Below are 13,381 nucleotides of genomic sequence, written 5' to 3'. Positions count from 1 at the left end.
AATTTTTTTATAAATGTATTTAATGTTCCCCTCATATTCAAACAGGTATCCTAGCAGAGTAACCACAGGAGTAGTTCGTCACATTAAATATGGACATGTTTCACAAAGTTTGACAACCAGAAAGTCTTCAATCAAAGCTACAATATGTAACTTTTGGCCCTTTAGTGGTTGAAGCATAAAACTGCTTCGACTCTGCTCTTCTATGCAAATTAATCTGATGGTTGGAGGAGTGGTAACCATGGTTACAGGTGATCATCTTGTGAATGTCACTCACAACGACAAAACTCACCCACTTCCCTCAAAAAAACAAAACAAAACATTGTTTTAAAACAAAAAGCATTACAAAAATACGGCAAAAATGACTTAAGACAGCAGGTAAATAGACCAAGATAGTAACTGGCTTAGTTACTGGCATTTGTACCAGCATAAAAGTACATTTTTTCCATAGTCCTTTCCTTCCTTCCTTGAAAATGAAATTGAAAGCACTGCAGTATCACAGTCCATAATAAAATGCCCCATAAGAGTGGCTAATGCTATCTAACGAACTCTCTTTCTACTTCGCAATAGTCTGCGAATATATTTTTGGGGGGGAACTCTCACTCACACGGGGCAATATAGAGTCTCCAATTCACTTAACCTGCATATTTTTGGACTTGTGGGGGGGAAAGCAGAGCACCTCCACACAAACTCCACACAGAAAGGCCCTAGTTGAGCCAGGACTCGAACCCAGGACCTTCTTGATGTTAGGCGACAGTGCAAACCACTGAGCCACCATATTGCTATTTAAAGAACTACCGTGCTAAAAGAGCTACCGGGCTAACTATAGCTCAAATAAAATATATGACCTATCCAGCAAGCAAAACTTCACTGGGTTAGTTTTAAATCATTTAAGATCCTTTAATAGGTTTCTTTATTGTAAAAACTGTGATTCCCCAGAGGGTTGCCTTTTTTAATCATCCATTGTCAATGTTGCCCCTTTGCTGTGGCTACAAGCTTTCAGCCTCAAACTACTACCACACCTATCAATGCACATGCAGTGGCTGTAGTAGTTGGACCTTATTTTCTTTATTTACGGATATGATGTAAACACACACTGGCGAATGACGGAAGTGTGCAATTTCCTGCCAAATCCGTCCTGACAGCTCTAAAATATAAATCATTATTATAGTCTTACCACAGTGAGTCAGGGTAAGGAAAAACATGGTTTGGAAGATGTATTGTTGTTGTACTTAAATTTAGTTTATTTCTAACAATAAAATCATACATAGTGTAGCTTTAACAACATTACTTTTGTTTTACAGTTTGAAAACGTATACAACTACAGTATTTGTGGTGAAATATTTAGCTTGAAAGGAATGTTTCTGCTATATTTCTTTAAAATAACTGTTACTTGGATTAATATTTTGTTACAGTATGTTGCAAGTGCCCATATGCTTCTTGGGCAATCAGCGATAGCTACAAATATTAACTAGTTGACAAAATTGTTAGTGAAGTAACCTGCATAGAGTATATGCTAGGTTAGCAGGCTAATCAGTAAGCCATGCTAATATGGCAGGTTAATCTGCTAGCAATATGCTAAGCTTGCATGCCAATTGGATAGAGGTATGCAAAGACAGTAAGACAATATCTTAAGTAGTTTGCTGAAAAACAAGCTATGTCCCAAATGATACACAACACTGTGCACTTACACTATGCACTAAGCCATCTAGTAGCCTTTATGAATTTTCAAAACTGTGTTTACATTTTTTTATTACAAAGAGAAATTCACAGTTTTTCGATGACATGAGTGATGTTTCAAATGCATCCGATGTGTTGCCACTAGCTTTATCATGTTAGCCAACCTCAGTCCAACACTTTTAACTCAAATAGAGTATAAATTCACACAGTGTGAAATGATGGTAAAGCATCAGGTCATTTGACGTCTTCACATAAGTTTCACTAGTTTGCATAATCACAATTAATTATGATTATTTTGTCAGACCAGCATCGCGGCTAGGTAACCCCACACCTTCTGCTACATAGGGCAAGCAGCGATCGCTGAGTGCATAAAAGGGGCTTTTCCACTGCACAGTACAACTCGACTCAACTCGACTCAGCTTACTTTTTTGGAGTTTTCCACTGTGGATAGCACCTGGTACCTGATACTTTTTTTAGTACCACCTCGGTCGAGGTTCCAAGCGAGGCGAGCCGATACTAAATGTGACGTCAAAAATCCTGCAGATCACTGCAGGATTTTAAAGTTAGCAATAGCGATAACAGTATCATTTGTTCACGCGACTTTGGAATTGTGAACAAGCCGTGGTCAATAAAGCGAGGTGCAGACGTTCCTCTCGTTAGCGATGATCGAAATGAAAAAGTCTCTCAGGAAGTGTTTCAGCTGTTGGCCGCACACGGCTACCAACAGTGTAGGGAAAAGTTAAAAAAGCTTAAAAGTGACTACAGAACCATCAAGGAAAAGTGGAAGTGGTTCGACCAAATGGACGCTATCTAAACCGGCTAGCAATGGGAGGGAGAGTGCCCTGAACTCAGCCACGCTGGAGGATGGTACATTTTGTTATGTTAACTCTATACTCTACTTGAAAGCTTCACTTTATTTAGTTGACCAGCTACTGGAAGCTTGCTTCTAAAACAGCCAGGCCAATTTAACTGTTACACTTGTGTAAAATCACCATGTAATAACTGCTTTATGCAGGGTTGGGAGAGTTACTTTTTAAACACAATCCATTACAAATAGAGATTACTTAGTAAAATGTAATCAGTAACGTAATCCAATTACCTCAATTAATGTAATCAGATTAATTTTATTTATTTTTTTGATTACCTCAAGATCGAATTTGTGAATAAAGTCAAGAGAAGAACAATGTTTTAATCTTGCCTTCTGAATGCAAACAAACCGTGTTTGAATAATGTTATGAGTGATGTAGCTATTATTATAGACTAACTGGCACTGACCATACATTAACTTCCAACTCTAATAGGTAGACTACATGCTATCTTCATCATCATCATTATTATTATTATTATTATTATTATTATTATCTTGTTTTAAAAAAAATATCAAAATATATTTATACCTTTTTAATGTGTCTTGATTTACTTATTCCAACTTTCTATGATATATTTTTTTACATTTGCCAGTATTTCTCCCTCACCCATACTTTTGAACTGTTCTTAACAATAAATATTTTCAGTGTTCATGTGTACAATCCAGATTTTTTTAACGAAGAAAAAAAGAAATGCTGTCCCTATTACTGTTGTCATTACGACATGAATGCATTTCTAAGAACAATTTTAGAGTTTCAACTGAAGTTAAGATGGAAATGTGAAGTCACACTAAAGATTTGACAGTAGGGTTCCTATGTACCAGAATAAGGGCGGTTTGCCGGGGGAGTGGTCTTTTCTCCGTTTCTATTCCTGCTCCCGTGAAAACGATTGATAGACGGTCAGACGGCGAAATTAAGGAACACTTATGACTACTTTTCGCTATCTTTGCTAACATTATTTTCAAGTGGGTCTTACCTTTAAATTCTTCTTTAAATGATATGGAAAATCACTGTATCTTCACAGCTTGAAGGTAAATTGCAATGAACTAATGTTGTTTCCCCTTTCTCCAATGAAGAGACAAGAATGTCGGAATTTCCACAAAAATTATAATAGTCCAGTGGTTATTGCGATGATTCTTTTCTCCCCAAATTTGGAATGCCCAATTCCCACTGCTTACTAGGTCCTTGTGGTGGTGTGGTTACTCACCTCAGTCTGGGTGGCGGATCCCTTATCATGTGGCTTGATGTGCATGACACCACGGAGACTCATATCATGTGGAGGCTCATGCTACTCTCCGTGATCCACGCATAGTTTACCAGGCACCCCATTGAGATTAAGAACCCCTAATCGCAACCACGAGGAGGTTACTCCATTTGGCTCTACCCTCTCTAGCAACCGGGCCAATTTGATTGCTTAGGAGACCTGGCTGGAGTCACTAAGCACACCCTGGATTCGAACTCATGACTCCAGGGGCGGTAGTCATCGTCAGTCCTCGCTGAGCTACCCAGGCCCCGAAACATAACTTTTAATGGTTTGACCACATTTGCCTTGAGAGCACAGTTTTGATGTGAGACAGATGTTATTTGGGTATGCGATAGTAAGTGGCGACAGAGAACCAGAAGAGATCTCCAGCACAAATCTTATCATATCTGTACCTCTATAAAGCAAGCAGCGGCCTTTATCGTTTTATATCAGGAGGATCTTTTGTTTATTTATGTAACTTTAATCTGAATACGTTGGGTTTTTATGTAACTGTAACAAGATTACAGTTACGTATTTCTTGTATCCTGATTATGTAACACCGTTACAAGTATTTTGTTACTCCCCAAGCCTGTACAACATTTACACTAAAAAAATGGTATAGAATAGTGCAGAAGTATGCGATTTTGGACCAACCTTATGCAGTTAGCTGAAAAACGATACGTATTCATATAGCTTTGGTAACATATGATATTATATGTATAATAATATTATAATATATAATTTAATAATATTAATGGAAGACATTCATTGCCATAAAGTGAATTTGTGAGATGATTTATTCAAGCACAGAGGAGAATACCAATTCTGAATATTGCACGACACTGGCCCAAATTAACCCCTGAACCTACACCACAGTGAAACACCACCACACGAAACTGCCACAGGCTAGAGTGGATAGGCTGTAATGTAAATTTGCATTCGTATGTGTCAGATTTGTAAACAGAGCAGAGTTTGTATGCCAGCGCTGGCCCCAGACCAGCCATGGTCCCCTTATTCGGACCTTTATTCATTACAATCGAAATTCCATTGCTGCTCGTGGATCAGCAGGAGAGAACGACCTCTGCCCACATCATCCTTTGTTCATGCGGTGCGAGGCTGTTGTTTATGGAAAGCGTAGTCTGTTTACGTCAGTATGCTAATGAGGTCATAGCCTCTAGGTCTTGAGATCAGAGAGCCTCAGCGTTGAGCTGGAGCCTGAGGCGGCCGCCACGCGGGAAGCTGAAGGGGGAGAGTGTCTTACATGACAGTAATGCTGAAAACAATTCTTATAAGGCCCTGTTTATGACATGCTCGGTGGCAGAAAGGCTGTTTCCTGTCGAGATGGCTGAATAAACTGGATGAGATGCTAAAATCAAAGTCAAAGAATCTGCTGGGGGGGGTCCTTTTTTTATTCTGAAACGAGAATTATTAGGGTAATCTAAGTAACTTTGTTTTTGTTCTCTATACCATTAAGCAAATCCTAATGGCCAATTACCTTGATTTATAATCTGAAATTCTCTTAGAGAGTTAATTTAACGGTGCATTGGTAATTGACCATAATAATTGCTTTCTTGAAAAAGAATGAGTGTCGTGGTGTCTATTTGGGTTTGTTAAGTTGGTGCTAAACATCTCTCTCTATTTCTAAAACAAAATACTATATGTCAAATCGTTTAGGTGTGGACTAATTTAATTAAGCAGATTCTATAAGTAAGTGTAAGGGCTTTGTGGGGAGATAGACATGCACTTGTTCCGAATGTAGAGGATGCAACTTCCCGTCAGTATCAAATAAAATACTGATTAGACACAATCAAAAAGATAATACCTTTCAGACATATAAATAATTATGCATAATCCAAAATTAGAGGAACTGAAATCTCTTAAACAGTCAAACTAAACTGATAACATGACAAGAATACTATTTGAATATTGATTACACTAGATTGCTTCCCCTAAATAAAGAAAAAACTATACAAATTGAGTCCCTGCAAATATGGATGTTTTGGGTTGTCAGACACGTCTATGATGATGGGATTGGGGTTGTTTCATCTTTTTATATGGCTATCTTCAAGGATCGAACCAGGGGAAACAAATTGTAATAAGGCTTTGCGTTTTTTACGACTCAAAAGTGGATGTCTCACTTATAGATTCTAACAAGGTCACAGTTGTCAACAAGTGGCAAGGCCGTACAGTGATATGTTGCCGCCTGAAGCAAACAGCATTTCTCAATGGCTTATTGGAATGCTTAGTGTGTGAGCAGCCCAGGAAATCTGGACGCCAATTGCTGGTTTGATATCCAAGGTGCTTCAAGCTCTGTCACAGGCCAACTCATTCTGCTGATATATGACTGGCTGAAAAACCTTCAAGCTGTAAGATATCTGTCCATTTCTCCCTCTCTATCTTCCATTCTTTCTTTCATTCTCTATGTTAGAATGCTGTACTTTAAAGTACAATAATGCTAGGATTAAAAATACAAAAACATTACAAACTCTAAATTGTTTACGAAGATTCATGTACCCTGAAATCAACTCCATTCAGCCCAATTACTGACAAGCGTAATCCCCCATCAGACATTTTTGCATTAATTCAAGCGTAAACAGATTTCCATTAATCGCTACTGATTGCATGTTGTGTTCTGGTCACATGGGAACCAGGAAGTAATGATGTTCACATAAACAATGACTGAGGTTTCATTTTGCTGTAAAATGTAATTTTTATTTCACTGATGGTTAGGTTTGGGTTAGGGGGCTGGACTGGGAAGAAAAATGGGCCCGGGATTTTACATGGCAACTGGAGGGGGGAGGGGGGTCGCTGTCCTTTTATGCATACCGCAATGCCATTTTGTGGTCCGTTCTGCATAACGCGGTGGCTCATTTTTCACGTCCGACCCACCGGACCGCTCGGTTCTCCCGATGGCCAGTCCACCCCTGATCGGCCCCAAAGTGCATCGGACCAACGGGAAAATGCCCGGTATGCCAGATTACCAGTCCAGCCCTGGAGGTAGATATTTACCCTGTTTACCATATTGTACAATGTACAACAAAAATACTCGCTTTTGGAGCAACTCTGTGGATATTTCACCTGGAAACTGGAACTAAAATTGCCCATACAATCAACAACACTTCCAGCTTTGGCCATTAGGGGTCAGTGATTTGATATTTGGTAGGAGCAGACCAATTTCAGCAGCAGAACTTTCGACCTGCTGTTGTCAAATTCAATGTGTGATGTTTTTAATGCCAGTCCTGTTTAAATAAAAAGTAGTAATACAGTTGCTCAATGGGGAATTTCCAACTATGTTTCATCTGCTCGAACAAGATCTATGGGGCACAACAATACAAAACTTCACAATATACTTTCTGCTTGGTTCAAGACTTGGTGGTGCCAAATTAGTAGTTTTGCTTTGGGTCCAAGATAAGCTTTTCGTATTTATTTTACCTTTCTTCCATGTGTCTACACAACACATGGAACAAAGAATCAGGCCTCTGTTTCTATGCCTAACCTACAGGAGTAGTCATTTTCTTATCCTCTTGATCTATTGTCTATCTGCTATTGTCTCATCACTTTAGTCCAATCAACAGGACCTGCATACTTTGGCCCACACCTGAACATAGAATCCTGACAATTGTTTCCTTGCCCAGGTACGTCCCTCTCCCCAGGTCTTAATTAGTTTTAACGGAGAGCTGTTATGCCATGGCAGAGTGAACCCACCTGCAGGTGGTTGGAATTACACACTAATTGAAAAACAGTAATTAAAACCCCAGGTAGCTGGCCTCTGTGTTCAAGAAGAAAGCCAGCCTGAGGTGTACAAAGACCGACGCGCAAGTTATAAAGTTGGCAGAAAGTAGGGATTTCAAAAGATAACTCAGTACCATGTTGATAACTATACGTCTTTCTAAAGTATTGGTAGAACAGAGTACTGATTAAATTTGCCATCTGCATGCTTTCTGACAGACAGGCCTGTGCTTTCAAAGGTTTGGTGATGCTTGGTCATTCCAAACCAGAATGAATTTATTAAGTAAACACAAATGATATTTTAATGAAGAACATTTTGCATCTTTGTAATACAATGGCAGTGGATGGTGACTCACTTTAAAGCTAAAAAAAAAGAACCAAAAGTATCATAAAAGTAGTCCATGCCTGTCCTGCATCATATCCTGCATCAAGTTGTTTTTTTATAGGGCTAAATAGCACAAGTTCTTGTGGTATAATGTACAACAATGGCCACTTTTTCACTATCGGGCCAGTGCATGGCAGGGCTATCAACTGCTCAGCCAGGGCCAATAGCCTCGGCCTTAAACCACAAGATCAAAATCGATCTGCGTTCCCACTATTGGGTCAAGAGTCCCGCAGTGTTGCCCTAAAACCCACCCTTAATACACCACCCTGGTGCCAACATCACACACTCCCACATTTCACAAGCAAGATGGAAATTCAAGCTGAGGAATCAGACTCTGTCTGGAGACTAGCTAGCCCTCAAAATGAGCACGGATTTGTGCGCTGGATACAAAACTTGGCAAGTTTGGCTGCAGTATACTTAATCATATTTTTACTTGTCAGACACCATCAATCTGACTTTGCTGAATATTTGGGCTGATGAAAATGTGCAGAGGCTTGATTTTGTCTATTAAACAGTACTGAAGATTCTCTGTTGATCTGTTTAGGTAAGCTGGAGGCTAGATATGAACGCTTGGGAAATTAGTATCTTGGTGCTGAAACCCTTGACCTGACTCAGCGAAACTCTGCTTTTGACACTGACCCCGTCTCAATCCCCAGTTTGCCTTTTTTGGGCCAAGAGTAATCGCGGGCCAAAGGACGTTGTCCCCGAGGAAGCCCGGAGGAGGGACGATGAATCCTTGGAAGTTACATTGGGAACGCAATTGGCCCTGACATGCACTAGCACACCCTCATTGGGCCAGATAGTGGAAACGTGGCTAATATGTATTTAATTGGGTTAGTAAATAAAGGCAGTATGTCTTTCTGGTTTCGAGCTTCTGAATTTCTGAACTGAATTTCTGGTGTTGTGACAACCCTAGTAGGAAGAGCGTAAGCAAGTGCCACTTCAACTAGAGACAACTTTCCATAAAAGTCTCCCTTTTATTGCCAGTCCAGTATTTCTTTGGGAAATCTCACTGAGCTCAGAATCTCTGCTGTGTTTTTCAGAGAAAGGATGAGGTGGTAACTTTGAGATTGATGGAAGCTAGACAGGTACAGGACTCTACCGAATAAGAATGTGCCAGTTACCTTGTTTATTGGTGGTCATTATTGAAAAGGGATTTTCTCTCTTGCATTGATTTACAGTTGACACAAACACATCAGCTCCAGGCACTTCCATTTTAGCAGGGCATCAGCTGTGATGTGAATTCATAATGTCACAGGCTACTGTTTCTCATCTCTTGAGGCTGATGTGATGCGGCCTGGACCATTTTGATCATAGTAAGTTTATTGTGCTGTCTTTAGTAGATGCCAATGGCAGACACAGTTCTCACATGCCTGTGCTGTCAAGCATTTAAAGTCTCTTAACCTCAGGGATGGGCATGAAATTCACACCCCATATGGTGTGAATGCAGTAAATAATTTGCTCAGTGGAGTGAAAAAGTATCATCAGAGCAATCTGTTATGATGAAGGTTAGTGTGGGCACAGGGTTGAACAGATACTGTCTCCTTACAAAACTGCTTTGGAAGTATTGAACAAAGTCATGATGTGCCTATTCTACATCTGATACGTTGACTTAATTGCTAGCTTGAGAGAACTGAAAAAATTAACAATACTGATGCTAATTGAGATGCAATGATTGGTTCTCAATTTAGTTGGATTAGGTCAAATCGGTGTACTAGAGTAGTTTTAACTCCACTTTATGAGGTTTGTCAAACTACATTTTCTGTTTAATTTAAATTTTCTTACCTTGTTCAAAATTTTGTTTTTTCATCATTAAACAAAATGCCAGGAGAGCAAGTGTAAGGACAGTGAAACTGTTGCACTGTCAATTTGATAGCAACTGCTTATAGAGCTAAATAGCACTAGAATCAGCAATCACTTGAAAGTGAAAGTTCATCCTCCAACTTCACCACAATAGTTACACCTTAACAGACACTCTTTTTAAATACCATAAAATAACACTTAATTTCAACATTTGTTCACCCCATTCAGTCCCATGCAAAGCCTGCTAAGAAATGGAAATCCCATGCCGTCCCGTTAGTGCTACATACATATTATTGTAGTCCAAACTCAAATGGATTAAGTAAAATTCATTTTTACAAATGTATCTGGGTAGAACATAATGAAATCAAGTTGTGACAAAATGTTATAGAAATTTATTGCTTTTTCAATTAAGCAAACTGAACAACCTGGAAAAATTCTTTTTTTGAGTGTACTACATTTGCCAAAATGTACGCAACAAGCATACCATGTGAAATGCTTTATCCCATTATACAATGCTCTCGACATGATCGGCCATTTCCATCACCCTTAACTGCCGAAGTCTTTTTTTTTTTTTTTTTTTTTTTTTACAAGAGAGAGATTTTTACAAATTTCAATCAAATGAATATTCCAGGTTTAATGCAAGTTAAGCTCAATTGACAGCATTTGTGGCATATTGTTGATAACCAAAAAAATTAGTTTCACTTATCCCTCCTTTTCTTAAAGAAAGAAGCAAAAATCAGGGTTACGTTGTCAACATTACATATCAATGGTCTTTTGTTGGTGGTCAGGCCAATCACAGAAAATCAAATGAAGCTCCAATATCGTCAATGTTCTTAGAGGCTATGTTCGTAATAGCATACTACTCTCACTATACCTGCAGAATATGTCTGAAATGGTAAAAACAGTATGATAGTATGCTATTCTGAATATACTGGCTGAGTTCAGAATGGCATACAATCATACTACAACTACAGAACCCAGAGCCAGCCCAAGGCATAAGCGAACTAAGCGGATGCTTAGGACTCCTGTGTCCACCAGGGGGCCCCCAAGAGCACATGGAATGACAGCTTAATTAATTAATTAATTATAATATATTTTTTGTGATATATTATGTCAATGGACAATGGTAATTATACAAAAATGCAATATTGTGTTAACGGGCTGCAGAATGCAAGCACAGTCAGACAGTTAGTTGATTAAAGAGGCAGCAGCATTGCAGCTAAACTGCAATGTCACAAAAAAGGACATATCCCTCTGGTGCAGAGAAAAAGAAGAAAACAAAGGAAGATAAAAAAAACAGCAAGATAAAGGTATGTTAGGCATAGCTAGGCAATGTTACAAGCTAATGTTTGCTGGCTAGTTAGTTAACATAGCCTAGGTCGCTTTTTTAAGGAAAGTTCACTTTTTATTAAACATCCGTAAATGGCCTTGACATCTTAATATATTATTATTACTTTGCTAGTTTTACATGAAAGTTTTTGTCTTCTGGGTAAAAATAACTTATCCATCCTGGGTATATATTTCTGTAATAAAAATAAGCTTCTGTTCCATAGATTTGGTACTGATAACAGCTTAACATTATTTACATTAGAATACCATTTTGGGGTCTTTGCTATTATATTCCAATATCATTATGCCTCAGTTAGCTAGTTATAGATTAAGAGTGGTTGTTTTAGGTGTACAGATGGCTTGCTGCTGTGTATAATAATTTATGTTATCAACTATTTACTCTTATGAAAATTCCCTGGGAGCACTGTTGAAATATTTTGGAGGTGGTGCACAACCAATGCCACCTGCCCCAAGTGCCAGTGCTACAGCTGATGATGATAAAGCAGGTGAGTTTTCAACAATCCCAGATCAATATATTTATATGGTAAACCATGCCTTTTGTGAGATCTATTTTTGTTTTTGACAGACAGTTGCATTACCTACTAATCTGACATCTAACATGGCTAGCTTTTATAATAATAATAATAATAATAATTATTATTATTATTATTTTCATCTTTCTTCAGGTCCATCCTCTGCAGACGAGGAGCACTTACCAGCACCTGCATCTACTGATCCTACTGTTCCTTCCATGTCTGTTTCAACCTCAGCAGATTTGGCAGGTAAGCTAATAGCACAGCAGCCTTCATGTTTGCTCAGTTTACTGTAGAATATCCTGAGATTAATATTTCTAATTATAATTATTAATGTATTTCCTTATATTTCCTTCTACTTCTGTGGGCATTGGGATCGATGTCACATCTAGTCCCTTAGCAACTTCCAGCCTACACCATGGTTCAGCAGCTCCTCCATTTGACCCAGCTGAGTGGTCATCTATCCTGTCCGACTCAGAAAGGACTGATCTGGTAAGCAGAGGGCCACTGCCTATAAAGGAAAACTTCACATTCCCTGAAAAACATGATGGCCGAAGCTTCCACTACTACTACACCTACAGACAATTAATTAATGGGGGAAAAAATCAAGCAGAGCTGGCTCACTTATTCAAAAAGAAATGATGCAGTCTACTGCTTCTGCTGCAAATTGTTCTCCAGGAAGTCCACAAAACTGGTAACAGAGGGACAACAGGATATATATATATATAGTCAATATAGGTGTGTTATTGTTACAATTAAAAACCGTAGAAGGGTAAAATCATGCCAGACAGACATTGGTATGTTGTAAGCAACACAACTATAACTAAAAAAATTGATAATGGGTGTGTTAGATTTATAGTGTGCGAATAATCAAGCATTGACAATAGTCAATCATATTGGCGGCAACGAGGGGCCCCCAAATCAAATTCTGCTTAGGGCCCCATAAAGGCTTGGGCTGGCCCTGCAAGTACCAGCCTTTGAGAAATACTGTATCCAACAATACAACGTGTTTAAGCTGGCTTTTTATTTCCAGAGTGACAAATTACTAAGCTTTATTTGATATTTTCCACCTTATATATGTAGCGTCTGGAGGAATCAATGGACTAATCATTCTGAATAACAAAGAACCCACTGTTAAACTCCCCTAATCACTGAAATAGCGCCAACTAGTCTCCACAGCACAATGCGCTATTGACAAAGAGACACTCCAACTATTGACAAGCCCCCCCCTTTTTCCATGTGACTCGCCTCACACCGCGTGCTTTACCATGTGAGAAAAGCCATGTGAGACTTTGAACGTAAAAATGTGTGTGTGTGTGTGTCTTTCAGTTAAAACCTAGAAATGTTTATTCTTAAGGAAATATGTGTAATCCCTGTACGTTGTGTATTTCTGATGATAGATCAAAACTAGTTGAAATTTGTTTAGTTGTGTAGTAAAACTCTGAGGCCGTATATTTAATAGCCTAAGAGTATATCCACTTTTAAGTGTACCAAATACACGTTTCTTGGTATCAAATTAAACCTTACGACTTGTCCTAGCTGAATATAAATATAAGATCACCTTAGAATTGTATTCTGCTAGGTTTTTACTGCCTTTTGAGTGAGTCAACGCAAAGTCCTGACCGAATCATAAAGTATGCAAATGAGCCTTGACCGGACAAAGGGAGCAAACTCGCGCCCTAAACGGAGGGGTCTCATTGGGTCACTTCTCCCAAAGGAGGTGTGACCTCCCTACCTTTAAAAGTCAGGACCGGCATTGAAATCGCTCCCAACTCTCTCTCTTATCTCTTACCTCTTCCCCTTGGACTTCTTCTGG

This window comes from Xyrauchen texanus, chromosome 44, assembly GCF_025860055.1.
Source record: "Xyrauchen texanus isolate HMW12.3.18 chromosome 44, RBS_HiC_50CHRs, whole genome shotgun sequence".
NCBI lineage: Eukaryota > Metazoa > Chordata > Actinopteri > Cypriniformes > Catostomidae > Xyrauchen > Xyrauchen texanus.
This window is presented reverse-complemented; position numbering follows the sequence as displayed.